Here is a 14,983-nt window from a genome sequence, read left to right as displayed (position 1 = left end):
GTTTGAACAGGCACAGTCAGGAAGCTCCCGAGAAGGGTCCGTCAAGGAGGGCAGAGATACAAAAGAGGAAGCCGAGGCGCGGTTTGTGTCTTTCCGCAGGAATTGGGACGAGAACCAATGTGGGTCCCAGAGAGGTTGACGCGACAAGTCCCTCGACTGAAGATCAGGCCTGTTCCACCAGAGGCCAACCGCAGACCCAACAACAAGATGAGCCCTAAAAGAACTGCAGGACAATCCCTTTTTGGGGGCCTGGAACGGCTTGCTCCCCTATGTGCTACCCTTGTATACGCATGGCTCGCTCGCATGGCCTACGACCGCGTTTAAAAGTGACAGGCTTCCCACATTCTCCTCCCTAGACAACAACATGTAGCAGGGTGGGTGAGTCAATGACGGGTAAGAGCGTGCCTCCCCAGCACGACTCAACCTAAGCCAGGCCCTACCCCGTTCCGCTCGAAAGCCGCTGGATTGTTAGATAAATTTCTCTCCGAGGGGATTCGTGGAGAGAAATGAGTGCATGCCTATGTGCAACCAGGTTCCGTCCGGTTCATTCCTGGCCCTAGAAAAAAGGACGAGGGCCTCAGGGCCTTGGTGGACCCTGGGACGGCCGACCAGGGTCTACGCTAAGGGCCTACAGTGGGCCTCAGTTCGGGGCATAGGCCTCTGCACTCTATCCAGGACGGGCTGCGATGCGCGTAGCCATCATTTAAAATAAAATAGGGGGAGATGTTGGGAGCCGTGGCACTGTCAAGTCATCAGACGCGGTGATTGCGAGGCCTGTGGGAAAGTACAAAAGCCTGGGCTAGATTACCCCTCTCATCGAGCCCGCCTGTGTGGCACCTGTTTCTTATCACCCCACTAAGTTCCCGCCTCACAGGGTAGTCTGCCTAGCTATTAATCCTATATATAGCCAGTGCCTCCACCCCCGAGAGAGAGAGAGACTGAAGCACAAAAGGAGCCGCGGGGAGCGGACCGGTAGAGGCTTCGGGGCAGACTGAAGCACGGAAGGAGCCGCGGAGAGCGGACCGGTAGAGGCTTCGGGGCAGACTGTATAAGGAGAGAATAAAGAAAAGCCTGACCACCGCCAGACCTTGTCGTGTGTCTTTCCTGCCGGCCGGGAGCGGACATCGACACTCAGAACTCTCAAAAAAGGATTCCCACTATTTTCTGCCAGGTAACAGATATTCAAATAATTTTAACCCATTCAGCCATTGAACTGACTGAAGGCTGGTTTGCAGTGTTTACAAGATATGGAGATCCCAAATAATATTCAGACATGTCTGTTTCCCGGAAGCATTAGTTTTTGAGATGTTTTGAACTCAAATTTGTTTCTTTCTCGTCTCTGTGAGAGTTCCTCAAACTCCTCTTTGCTTTTAAGCCACTCTGCTTGGTTTCTAATCTTTTCCCCTCAATTCAATTAAAAATTTACTAGAAGGGAATATCTGTGCTGAGTGTCAAGCTCATTTTTCATTTCTCTGTCTCTGTCTCCTATCACCTCCTTTCCCCTAAATCCTCTCTCTCTCTCTCTCTCTCTCTCTCTCTCTCTCTGGATCATGCTTGCTCAAATCCTAACTGACATTGGCAGATCTTACACTCCAATTTCTGTTTCCTGAGTCCTTTGATACTATCTAAAGCTACATAGGGTTTTCTGCTTCTTCAGAACCAATCTTTACCCAGGATCTGAGCCAAGAGTTGACAAATATCATGAGTGGCAAAGCAACTTGCAGATAGTTAGATTTACTTTGATGATCTTTGTTTCTTGCTGAGCTCTCGCCTCTCAAGTTCTACCTGTCTGATATTTTCAAAAAGCAATTTTAGGAGGATATTTGAAGTGTTGTTTCTTGTTGTTCCCAGTTGGTCTGATATAAGTTACTCCATCTCAAAGCAGAAGTCCCTCATGAGATGTAATATTTTCAAAAAAAATTATTGGGCCTCTAAAAGCTGTCTTACATACTAAACTTATTTATGCAGTCCATTACTTGATTGGAAACCAGATGTTTGCAAAACCTCAGATGAATGAAATTTGATGATGATAGTGAAATCTGATAATGATGGTAGTGTGTATATCACTCAGGGTTCAAGGTAAGAAATAATCCACTTTGAATATTATAAACAGAGAGGGATGATCCTTATCTCTTTAGTTACAAAAATGGAAGTATACACTCTAAATACATTATGGCATTTTTGGGTATATATATATATATATAGTCTTTCTTGTTTGCTTTGTTTCTAAAAATTCCAAAATGTGAAAATTCTGTAACAAATTTAACTATTCTCCTATTGGTTGGCATGCAAGTTGTCTCCAGGTTGGTTTCTGTCATTAAAAATAATTGTAATAAATGTCTCTGTGACTATGAGTATTATTGCTTTTATTTCCATGGAATAAAATATTCCAAGAAAGATTAATGGGTCAAGGAGTATATATATTTTAAAAACAACAATGTATACAATAAAAATTCATTCCAAGAGTTTATAACAATTTACAAGATAGAATTAAAAACAAGAAAAATACTCACAAGGTTGGAAGATCTAAAAGAGTAGGGTACAGGCAGGAAGTATTTTCTAAGCATAATTCTAACAAAATACAGAACTGAAGCTGAAAAAGAACTATGGTATCATCCCAGATCTCTGCCAGAATCATGATGTTGCAGCTTGCTGAGATTTGAAGAACAAACATAGATGTGATCCTGGGATTATAAACCAGATAAGGAAGCTGCTCTTACTGACTTTGTTGGACATAGCAACTCAATGCCTGATAACCAGCATGATTGAGAGTAAACTCTGCAGAAAAACCTCATATATACAGATAAGAATACTCTTTAGCTTTTTAGCTGGCTTTCACATGTCAAATGTACATAAGTGAATCTACTTGGTGATATTTAAGTCACATGACAATCCCTAGCTGTAGGAGATTCTGAATGGAACTGTAATAAATCAATCCACAGGATTATTACAGTCTGTAGATATTATGTAGTATATTAGCCACACATTTTACGTAAGATTGTGCAAAACACTAATTTGAGGGTATTTCTTGCCTTTCTTTCAAGCAGAGAAAGAGACAAAAAGGATGATTTATAAAACAGACATATGTTTGGCTTACCAATTGTTGGAAAAGAAAGCTTAAATTATTCACTAGTAATAAAAATGCACATTAAAGCAAAATTTTTCTCTTATCAAGCTGACAAATATAAATTTAAGACACCCTAAAGCTGGTTATAAGGCAATAAATGGACATATTTATTTTGTTCAGTATTGATAGAAGAATTGGTCTAAATATTTTGGAAAATATTTACATCGCATATGTTAAGAAACATACTGATATTCACACACTTACTGACCTTACAGTCATTGTGACAAAATACCTGACACCCACAATTTAAAGCAGAAGTTTAATTTGGATCCCATTGCGACAGTCAATGCAGATAAATGGATTAAGGACCTAGATTAAGGAATGCCTAGCAGATTACCAAAGCATGTTCTTGCTCCTTGCTGTGTCTGGGTGATTTATGGAGGCCTGACTTTAGATATTACGTATGGTCTTTCACTCATTTCTCTCTGGCATTGTCCCCTGGCGCTGCTTAACTGCCACCATTAACTCAGCAGCTTTGTTCCACCATGCCTTGCCACTGTGATATTTCTGTCATGGGGCCTGTTAGTAATGTACTAAAATGTACTCCTGAAACTGTGAGTTAAAAAGAAGCCTTTCCTCCTTTACGTTGTAGGTACTGCGTATTATGTCCCAGCAATGGACAATCTGACTAAAAAAGCTTTCTCCTTTAGTGACAAGAGTGCTAACTAATGTACAGATGTCAGGGGATTCAGGCCATTGTCAGGTGGCTCTAAGACAGAAACATGGTAATAGAAGGGAATAGCATAACAAAGTTTCTTACATTATAGCAGCCCATAAACAGCAGGGGAACGGTGACAGAGCAGTGAGGGGCCAGAGGCATAGACCCCAAGATTATACATTCATGGCCCATTCAGCTATGTTTAAAGTGTGCCTTACTAATCTGATAGGCAGTTTTTAATCTAGTCAAGATGACATGTCACGATTCAAGGTCACATTCTGATGCAGTTATTTCAGTTCTGGAAATCTATTCTAAAGTAACATTCTAAAGTGTTTATAGTTAAAGATGTATGTTTATAATAGAAGAAAATTGGAAACAACCTAAATATATAATAATAGAAAGTGGTTGTATATTTTTTGGAATGCACACAAAATTAAGTATTCTGTAACTATAAAAATAATGTTTGACAAGGATAATACTCCTTTCAGGATAATACTGTTTAGCAGGAACATTTATTTTAATTCATCAAGTAACATAGATAATGCCTAAGGCATATGAACTTTTTAAAGACCTACAAGGTTATTGCTTCCAAATCATTATAAAATCAGTCAATGTCTAAAAACAGTAAAAAATTATAACACTGATTTTATAACTATTATATTTTTAATTCAGTAAAAGTTTAATACATTGGGAAATTATTGGTTAGGTTATATGAGTTTTTAAGAATTCCTGAATATAAGGCTGGGGATATAGCTCAGTGTCACAGTACTTGCCTGGCAATTGTGAGGTCCTGAGTTCAATTACTAGTACCAAAATTTTTTAAAAACCAGCGAATTCTTGAGTATATATATAATGTATGCTAATAAGCATAACTAATAATAAATTAAAAAATTATAACTTTAATATTACTTCATATTTTCAGCAAAATGTACATTTAACACAGGATGTGGGTATATATCATACTATATATAAGATGTGAGGTAGGACCTTCAAAATCAAAAGTGCTATAAGGGATTAGCATAGTCCTAAAATAGTCTGGCTAAGAAACTTCATGCTTTGAGTACCTACTGTGTACTAGTGAATCATGATAAGTACATCATCTTCTCTAATCCCTAAAACCATGCTGAGATGAAGATATGTACATTATCCTTTCTTTCTTTCGAGGAAACCCATCCTTTAAGAAATATAAGGAAAATATGTCACACAGCTAAGAAAGGTAGAGCTGGGGTGAAAAGCAGGTAAAACTGATTCCAAATCCTGTTTTATTAATGACAACATATGCATGTTTTATATATGTATAGATATACATATATATATGTATATACATATTTACATTTCAAAACTATACTTGGTTTGATTTTGATTTGGGAAAATATATTCAGTGAAAACAAAAATATTTCCTGCTTTTTACTGTTTTTCATTAAAAGTATTCTTACAATGATCATGCAACCCTTGTAATTTAAAAAATTCATTTCAAAGAAGTTTGATAATACATAATAGTATAATAGCGACATCCTGTGGCTGTGTAAGGTCATTACTGCACTGGCTTTAATTTCAATTTTACATCTGACTGCTAGAAGGCAGCAGTGAGTTTTATTTTGGTCATGCTTTCTGAGCTGAATATGACAGAGTTGGATCAGGATTTTACCCATTCACTTAAAACTATAAAAGAACAAAGTCATTTATAGTGTTATAAATATATACATACAAACATATAAACAAAATAATATGTAAGCAAATACTCTCTGATAAATTTCTTTGCAACCTGAAACAATAGAGCAAAGTTATTAAGCACCAGGCTATGAAATTATGCTGCCAGAATTTGCCACAGCTTTACCATTTCCTAACTATACAGTTTTGACTAAGTCACATCCTCAATGGGCTTTATCTTTTTCTTTATATGTAAAATAAGCATAAATATTGCTAGTATTTCTTAGAGTTGTTGTGTGAAATAAGTGAAACGGTACACTTACAGTGCAAGCTGAGAGGAAGTGCTCAGTAATTGACCTGCTGCCCTAAATAACCCACTTTCTAAGTACCAATATATTTCCTGTTGAGCGTTATAAGGAGAGAGACAGAGAGACAGAAAGACAGAGAGGCTTCTTAGTACTACTGAATTTGCAAAAGAATTTTCAGTGTGATACAGTTATAAGAAACATTTGTAAAATGTTAAGAATTGTGAATCAGAGCCTACATTAGAAATAGGCACAATATGGAAATCTGTCTAACATATCTTACAGTTTTCCTCTTTCACTCTCATTTGACTTCACCCAACTCCCTTGTTCCATAGGTTTTCACATGACTTCCTGACTATAACGACCTATTTATCTAAGCTTTGTTCTGGGTAATTAACAAGGAACACACTATTCTGATCCTATTTTTTTTTAAAAGAGAACTGTATTTTTTATTTCTTATTTAAGGAAAAATTAATTTATTAAAAGAAAAAACAAAAAGTAAAAGAAACAAACAAACAGCAACAAACTCAAAACAATAACAGTATAAGTTTTCAAAGCAAGATGATGGAAATTTAACAATGGATGTAATATTGCATATTGTTACCTTCAAAAGGATTGCTTAGATTACCAGATACAGACATGTAAAATTAATATAATCATATGAGTATTAACTGTTTTTTCCCAAGAACTAATACAATTAGTAGTATGGTCATTTTAACTATCTTATGTATACACACACACACACACACACACACACACACACACACGCAATGTATGTCTTTTTCTTTTCCCTTCCATCTTTACTCATTTCGCCTATCCCAGTTACTTTTCTTCTTTGAGCAATTTTGTACTCTTACACAATATTTATTGTAGATTTTGGATCTTACTTGCTCTTTTGGTTTTTTACACTAGGGAAACAATACAGTATTTGCATACATGAATTTGATTTACTTCATTTATGAGTATGGTCTCAGTTGAGTTCATTTATTTATAAAAGCCTCAATGCAATCTTTCTTTATAGCTAAGTAGTAGTACTCTACAGTATAAAAATACCACATCTTTGTTATCCATCACTCTTTTGAAGGGCATTTGTGTTGTTTGTAAGATCTGACTATTACAAATTGTGCTGCTGTAAACATGAGTGCACATATATCACTGTGGTATGACGTTTTCAATTCTTCTAGGAAAATGCCCAGAAGTGGGATAGCTAGGGTAAATGCAATGTCTAATTCTAGCTGTTTAAAAAAATTGTTAAAGCTATTTTGAAGAAAACAAGACATTATAATAGTTAGTGATGATTTAATATCATCTTGTTTTGAAGTCTCACCAAGCTTATGTTCTTCTGTCTCCAGCAGTTTTATCATGTTTTTGGATTTTATTATATGTGATAAACAAAATTTTTTATAGATGAGATAATATTGTAACAATTGTTCATTTTCTGTTAGTTGGTTCTGAATACTTTGTAATACTTTCATTCGCTTGACTGGTTTTACACTGTCTTTTTATGTTTGATAGTATGGTATATCAAGGTGTACTCAAATATTTCAAGGAAAGAGACACTATGGTAGCTACTGTTATGTCAGATTGCCTTGTGGTGAAACACTATGTTGCTTAAATTGTTATGTTCTGAACTGTGTTGTTATGTTCTCTTTTATCTTAATCTTTTTTAAAGTAAAATTTAAAAAATTGTTAAAAGAATTTATGAAGAAATATGAACATGTGGAAAAATGTTAGCACCAAACGACCTGTTAAGTAAATCACTTATTTGTTAAGAGAAGAATTTGTGAATTTGAAGTAATGTATCATTAGCAAAATTTTAAAAATTGTTTTGTATTTATTGAAACTCAAATCAGATGAGCAAAGTATCTCCAAAATAAGGATGATCAAAAATTAGCCTTGGAGTATCTGCAGCGCACTATCTCAGACTCAGTGGCCTGAATGCCAATCTGTTTAGCCACATATACAGTCCTCTGGGTCACAAGCCTGCCCTTGGTCTCACTGAGCTGACATCAAGGTGCTGACTGGGCAGCACTTCCTCTGTCCCTGGGCCTCTTGCAGCTTTTAGGTCCCCAGTACTTGCATCTTCAAAGCTAGCAATGGTGCCTCTCTCTCTTCCTGCCACACTTCTGAGTCCTTCTTTCACTTTACCCTTTTGATTCTAACAGGCCCAGCTTCAAATCCAGAATAAAATCCCTTCAAGACCAGCACATTAGTATCTTAGTTTCAGCTGCAACTTTCAGCCTCCTTTGTCGTTTAACCCAATATATTCACAGGTTCTGGGATTAGCGTATGGCTACCTTTTGTGTTTGAGGTCATTATTTAGCCTGCCACAATGAGATTCTTCCCATTAAATATACACATAAATACACATGCAACATGCCACAGTTTAATATTTTTGTGACAGTTCAATAATTGTCAGTTGTCTTAATCCACAGAATTTATTGTTTTTGACCAAAATAAAATTTATTAAGATGGTCAAATACAACAGTGACAAAAAGAAGTTAAGGATATAGCAAGCTGCACAATATTGCAAAGGAGTGGTTATTTGTGTTTATATGTATATATAAACATATATACATATATACACGTATACATAATTTTAAATTTAATCAAGTGGTTTTAGAAAATGAACGCACAACAAAGATTCCCAGAAGATAATGCTTGTAAAATATAGCTATGCTTATGAAGATCCAAAATCAGCCCAAGATGAGATTCTTGATAAAGAATGCACAGGTTAGAGACAAACAGATTCTTTTCAGGTTGGCCGTTTCTTCCTTGCTATTGTCTTCTCACTTTGTCCTTGCCTTGTCCATACTGAACCTGTGTGAGTAGTGAAGGCCTCCTGCTGCTACGTGACCAGATCTCATCTGAGCAAGGTCAAGTCACCAACCCCAATGATACCAGTGCAGTTGCTTCTGAGGAAACCACTGAGCGATGAAGGAAAATCAGCCACATGTGGTCCATCTAGTGCACCTACAATTCCAGAGTAGAGGTCCTCAGTCCTTCCCAGGCTGACATAATAGCTCTGCCTTTTGAAAAATACAGTGCTTACTGATAAAAGAAAGAAAGAAAGAAAGAAAGAAAGAAAGAAAGAAAGAAAGAAAGAAAAGAAAAATACAGTCTTGCAAGTGTGGCCACGGTCACTGGCAAGAGCCTGTGCTTGGTCCTCGGCAGATTTAAAAGACAGGAATGTGGTAGAGGCATTTTCAGTCAGCAGGGCGACCTCGGGCCACTCCCTGAGAGGCTTCTCCGGATAGCACACTGTGAAGTCTTTGGAGTTGAACTTGAACAGTTGGAATACTTTTATCTTCACTTCAAGGGAGTATTCCAGTATAAACATATGGATTTGCTCTAATCCACATATGTCACCTATAAAATTCAGGTGATTCATTATGAAGTTCAAAGTATCTGATGAGGTTTCTCTGGAAAATAGGAATCTAAAAAAACTTGGAGTGATCTTCTTAGTCTTCATTTGTTCATAAACTTCAGTGACCTGATATAACATGATGAACTTTAAAGTTCATACAGCTTATATTCCAGAATGGCATCAGAAAAAGTGATGTTGCATAGGCTTCCTCTCTTGTGATAATCCTTAATTTCACTAAATTTAGTCCAATGGGTCTTACACAGTTGTACACATTTATGTAATTTTCCAAACACATTGGAACTTGTATACTTCTCAGTACCAAAACTGTATTGCTGGATCCAATTACAACCTTGTGAAAACAGCAGTTTATCAGCAAGCTTAAGCATGTCCTTCTCCTTCATGCAGGATGGAAAAGAAAGGCCCTGGTTGAATATCTGAAACAGCACTAATGTTAGAGCATCATAATGATCTCTCTACTTGTTGAACACATTTAATATGGTGCTGCCAGAACAGCTCCTCATAAGCCTTCTTCATCATTTTGGCATGGGGTATTTCTCCTTTCCATTCTCTTGCACAATAACTGAGCAAATCAACTTGTGTCTCCAGGCTGAGGCTCCTTTTTAAATTTTCTCTGCAGATAGCCAATCCACCATTTTATTTGGTGTCCTAAATAGAAATGCAGCCTCCTGAAGTAGCAGAGGGTAGTTATCAGCAGTGACAGGCCATCAACACAGAGCCCTTGCTATGACTTAGGCAGTAGGTAGGGCCTGGCTTGGAACTAGTGTCGAGGAGTAAACTTGGTCACTTCCTGCAGTGGGTCACAAGGCCGAGTCCCACTCCACTGGGGACTTCTCAGTGCTGGCATGCAGGCTGGCATGCAAGCTGTATGATATGGGAAGTATGCAGCCTATGCCTGTGGGTCCGTCAACCATGGAGTCATCATTCCAATCCTAGCTTTTTGAGGAACTTCCACACTGATTTCCACAGTGGTTTGCACCAGTGTACACTCTCACCAGCAGTGGAGAAGGGTTCCTATTTCCCCATAGCTTCTCCAGGATTTGTTATTGGTGGTTTTCTTGATCCTGGCCATTCTTTCTGGAGTGAGATGGAATCTCACTATGGTTTTAATTTACATATCTCTAATGACCAATGATGCTGAAAATTTTTTATGTTCTATTTTACAGTTGCTTTTCTTCATCTGAGAAGTGTATTTTCATTTCAGATGCCCAGTTTGGGATTTGATCTTTGAATCTTAGGGGCCTGATTTTTAAAAATTCTTTGTATGTTTTAGAAAGAAGTCCTTTGTCTGAGGGACAGTTGACAAAGATATTTTCCCAAGTCATGGATTTTCTTTTCATTCTGTTGGAGATTTCTTTTGACTTTTTAATAAGATGAGATCCCAGCTGTTGATTCTGGGAAATATTTCCCACATAGTTGGAGTTGTTAGAGTTTTATTCATGAACTCTCTGCCTACCCCTATGTATTCAAGATTTCTTCCTAATTTGTCTTCCAGCACATTTAGTGTTTCTGTTTTAATATTTGGATCTTTGATCCATTTTGACTTTAGTTTAACTCATGCGGATAGACATTGGTTTAGTTTTAGTTTTTGACACATGGAAAGATAGTTTTTCCTGGCATCACTTATTAAAGAGGCTATCTTTCTTTCAGTGAACATATTTGGCCACTTTGTAGAAGATAAGGTGGATGAGTATGTTTGTAGTTCTGGTTGTATCTTCTAATCTATTTCATTGATCAGAAAACAGTACTCCATGTGACAAGAACCCAGAAAAAACTGGGGGGAGCTATTCTATTTGCAATGTGAACTTAAAACCAAGAATGATCAAAAGAGATAAAAAAAGGTTACTACATACTTGTTAGGAGAAAACTTGCAGAGGAAGAGATTACAATCATGAATATATATGAACCAAATATGGGAGTAACTATGCAAAACAAATCTTAATAGACATGAATAATCAAATAAACAATAACATAAATATACAATTATAATAGGGGACCTTAAGACCACATAGTCACAAAGAGGCAGATCAACCAAACAAAAAATCAACAAAGAAATAGCATAACTGAATCAAATTTGTGAGCAAATGGACATAGTAGATGTGTACAGAGTATTCCACCCAATAGTACCAGAATATACATTCTTCTCAGCTGCACATGGGTCTTTCTTGAAAACAGACTATACACTAACCACTAAGACAAGCTTAAGTAAATGCAAAGGAGTTGAAATAATCTCATGCATATTATTTGACCATAGCAAAATAAAATTTGAAATTAATGACAAAACCCCACAAGAACTCCATAAATACTTGCAAATTAAATAACACTTTTCTAAACAACTAACGGATCACAAAAAATTAAAGAAGAATTTAAAGAACATCTAAAATTGAACAAAAATGCAAATACAACCTACCATAACTTGTGGGACACAATGAAAGTAATCCTCAGAGGCAAATTTATTGCAATAAATTCCCATATCAGAAAAATGGAATGAGTGAAAATAACTTAATGACGAACAACAAATTTCTAGAAAAAGAAGAACAAGTCAATCTGAAAACCAAAAAAAGGGAAGCAATTATAAAGATCAGGGCAGAAATCAATGCAATTGAAATTTAAAAAAAATACAAAGAATTAACAAATCAAAAAATTGGCTCTTTGAAAGAATAAATAAAATTGACAGACTCCTAGCCAATCTCATAAAAGAGGAAAGAAAAAGACTCAAATCCATGCAATAACAAATGAAAAGGGCAAAATCACTACAAATGCTGTGGAAATACAGAAGATCATCAAAATCTACTTTGAAAACTTTCACTCTTATAGGTTAGAAAACACAGAAGAAATGGACATATTCCTAGGAACATGTGAATTACCAAAGCTGGGTCAAGAAGATGTAAAACTTCTGAATAACTCAATTTTAGTTAATGAAACTTAAAATGTAATTAGAACCTTACATTAGAAATGTAAAAAGTAAAGCCTAGGTCCAGATAGATTCACTGTTGAACTGTAGAGAAATTTAGGGAAGACATAATGCCAACACTCCTCAAACTCTTCAGTGAAAGGGAAGCAATTCTCCCTAACTCATTCCTGGAAGCAAGTATTACCCTGATACCTTAGTACCAAAACCAGAGAAAGATCCAACCAAAAGAGAGAACTACAGGCCAATTTCCCTAATGAAAATAGATACAAAAATCCTCAATAAAATACTGGCAAATGGAATGCAACAAATCATCAAGGAAATTATACAAAATGATCAAGTGGGATTCAACCCAGAAATTCAGAGTTGGTTCAACATATGCAAATCAATAAATGTAATACTGCACATCAACAGAGCCAAAGAAAAGAATCACATGATCATTTCAATAGATGCAAAAAAAGCTTTTGATAAAGTCCAACATTCATTTGTGATAAAAACCGCGCAGAAAACCAGAATAGTTTTTACCTTAATTTGATAAAAGCCATGTATGATAAACCAACAGCCAACATCTTACTACATGGTAAAAACTAAAAACTTTCAACCTAAAATCAGGAACAAGACAAGGAAGTCAGTTATCACCACTCCTATTCAATATAGTTCTGGAAACAATAGCCAGATCAATTAGATGAGAGAAATAAAAGGAATAAGGATAGAAAAGGAAAAATTAAATTATCATTATTTTCAGATCACATGATATTCTACGTAAAAGGCCTCAGAAACTCCATTAAAAGGGGCTGGGGATTTAGCTTAGCGGCATAAGCACCTGCCTTGCAAGCAGGCAGTCGTGAGTTCGATCCCTGGTACCAAAAAAAATGAAAAAGACCAAAAAAAAAAAAAAAAAAAAAAAAAAGAAACTCCATTGAAAGACTTATAGATGTAATAAGTAAATTCAGTAATATAGCTGGATACAGTCAATACTCAAAAATCAATAGCATTCCTGTACATAAACAGCAAACTCACTTAGAGAGAAATAAAGGAAACCACACCTTTAATTATAGTGCCCAATAAATGAAGTACTTAGAAATCAGTCTAACAAAAGAAGTAAAAGATCTGTACAATGAAAAGTACATTATCTTGAAAAAAGAAATAGAAGAGGATCTCAGAAAATGGAAATTCATTCTCTGTTCGTGGCTAGGAAGAATAAACATTGTGAAAATGGCCATTCTCCTAAAATTGTTATACAGATTTAATACAATTCCAATCAAAATACAATTAGCATACCTCACAGATATAGATAATTCATTCCTAAAATTCGTCTGGAACAGAAGAGACCTAGAATATCAAAGGCAATTCTGGGCAACAAAGGCAAAGCAGGAGGCAGCACAATTCCTTACCTGAAATTATGTTACAAAACTACTGTGGTAAAATTAGCCTGGTACTGATCCTATTTTTTTCTGATCCTATTTTTATAGCTCATGCCCCATCCTGCAACTCAGTCTTAAATAGCATTCCAGGATCTCAGACTAATTCATTTAAGGCCTTTGCACCTTTCCCATGACCTATGTAAATGGAGAATTCTCTGTAATGCTTAGGTGTAAAAAAGTTATTGAATGCAAAAGAGCTGTGTTTTTGTCTTTGCAACCATAGTTAAGAGAGAAGCTAGAGTAGTGAGTCTGACTTCACAGTGTCATGGAGGGGGAGAGTGTTATTTTGGATTTTTTCATTCTGTAGCTCATTTGGAAGTAATGACCATCCAGATATGCTCCACTTCCAGAAATTGTAAGGCTTTAATATTAGGAACATGAATCACGAACTGATATCAATTTCAACAAAATCTAGTGGAATCACTTGGATACTGTGATGCTATAGATTAATGAAAATACCTAGAATAATACTTAACCAATATTATAGTTGAAGTTTCTGATGTTGTGGTTCTAAAAGATCTGTAGGAATGTTTCCCAAGTTTATAGTAATGAATAGATTTGACATACTCATATCTCTCCTAAAATGATAAAGATTCCTTATGGTGTCTTCTCTAAATTAATAATTATGAGACAATTAAAATTTAGAGATTCAGTGGGAATTTTTGAGCACATGAGTAAATCCATTGTACCCCATCATGTGATTTCTTTAAGAGACAGTGATTTGAAGCCTTGACTCCAAAGCAAGGCCTCTTACCTTCATGGTGTGGCTTCATTATGTATTAACTGTGTGCCTTTGGGCAAGTTATTTAATCTCTCTCTACCTAAGTTTCCTTATCTATAAAATTTGCTCGGTAATCTAGGCCATATAACAATTGTGAAGATTCAGTGGAGCAGTGTAGTCAGTATAGCTGTGTCTAGTACAAGGTAGACCCTCAAAAAACTGATATCATTATTATTATTATGTAACCAAACTCTTAGTCATATGAAATAAAGTCACTTTATATATTTCATTTGTAGGCTAATTAAGTAGGCATTTCCACCTACCAATTTTGGATCTCATGTTTATTCATGATTTAGTAGCATTCCGTGAATGCTCTCTTCCCTTATCATCCTAGTCATCATTTGAACCTTCTTGTGAAATACATACTGAGGTTCACTATGGCACCATGCACCGGTGGGTAGAAAATTAGAAGAGTCTCAATTGCACCAGTATTTCCATCAGGTCACCTAAAATTCAGTAATTAGAGACTGTTTTCTTTGGTAGTTATTGTATTTTTCTGGAAACTCTCTTAAAGTGCCCACAGACTTTGGGGAGAATAGTGCAACAGATATACTAGTGGAATGTGATAAAGATAAACATGGGCTTTGTTGGAGCCAAATGGCTTTGAGTTTGAATTTTAACTCCACTACTTATTGGAATCAGATCAGGTTCAAATTCTGGCTCCAATAACTAGTGGCACAGTGACTTTAAGTTACTGCAGACTCTTTAGACTTCTGGAAATTCAAGTAGTATCTGCTTCATG

At 36.1% G+C, this 14,983-nt stretch overlaps 1 pseudogene; it reads right to left on the bottom strand.

Annotated features, from left to right (window-relative positions):
• Window positions 1-8,916: 8,916 nt before the first annotated feature.
• Window positions 8,917-9,922, bottom strand: LOC100716815 (inactive ubiquitin thioesterase OTULINL-like; annotated as a pseudogene).
• Between the last annotated feature and the right edge of the window lie 5,061 nt (window positions 9,923-14,983).

This window comes from Cavia porcellus, unplaced genomic scaffold (genome assembly GCF_034190915.1).
Source record: "Cavia porcellus strain 051 isolate PalLab524CR breed Dunkin Hartley unplaced genomic scaffold, mCavPor4.1 scaffold_3, whole genome shotgun sequence".
NCBI classification, from domain to species: Eukaryota; Metazoa; Chordata; class Mammalia; order Rodentia; family Caviidae; genus Cavia; species Cavia porcellus.
The sequence above is the reverse complement of the archived record's forward strand: the minus strand, read 5'-3'. Positions and strand labels throughout refer to the sequence as shown.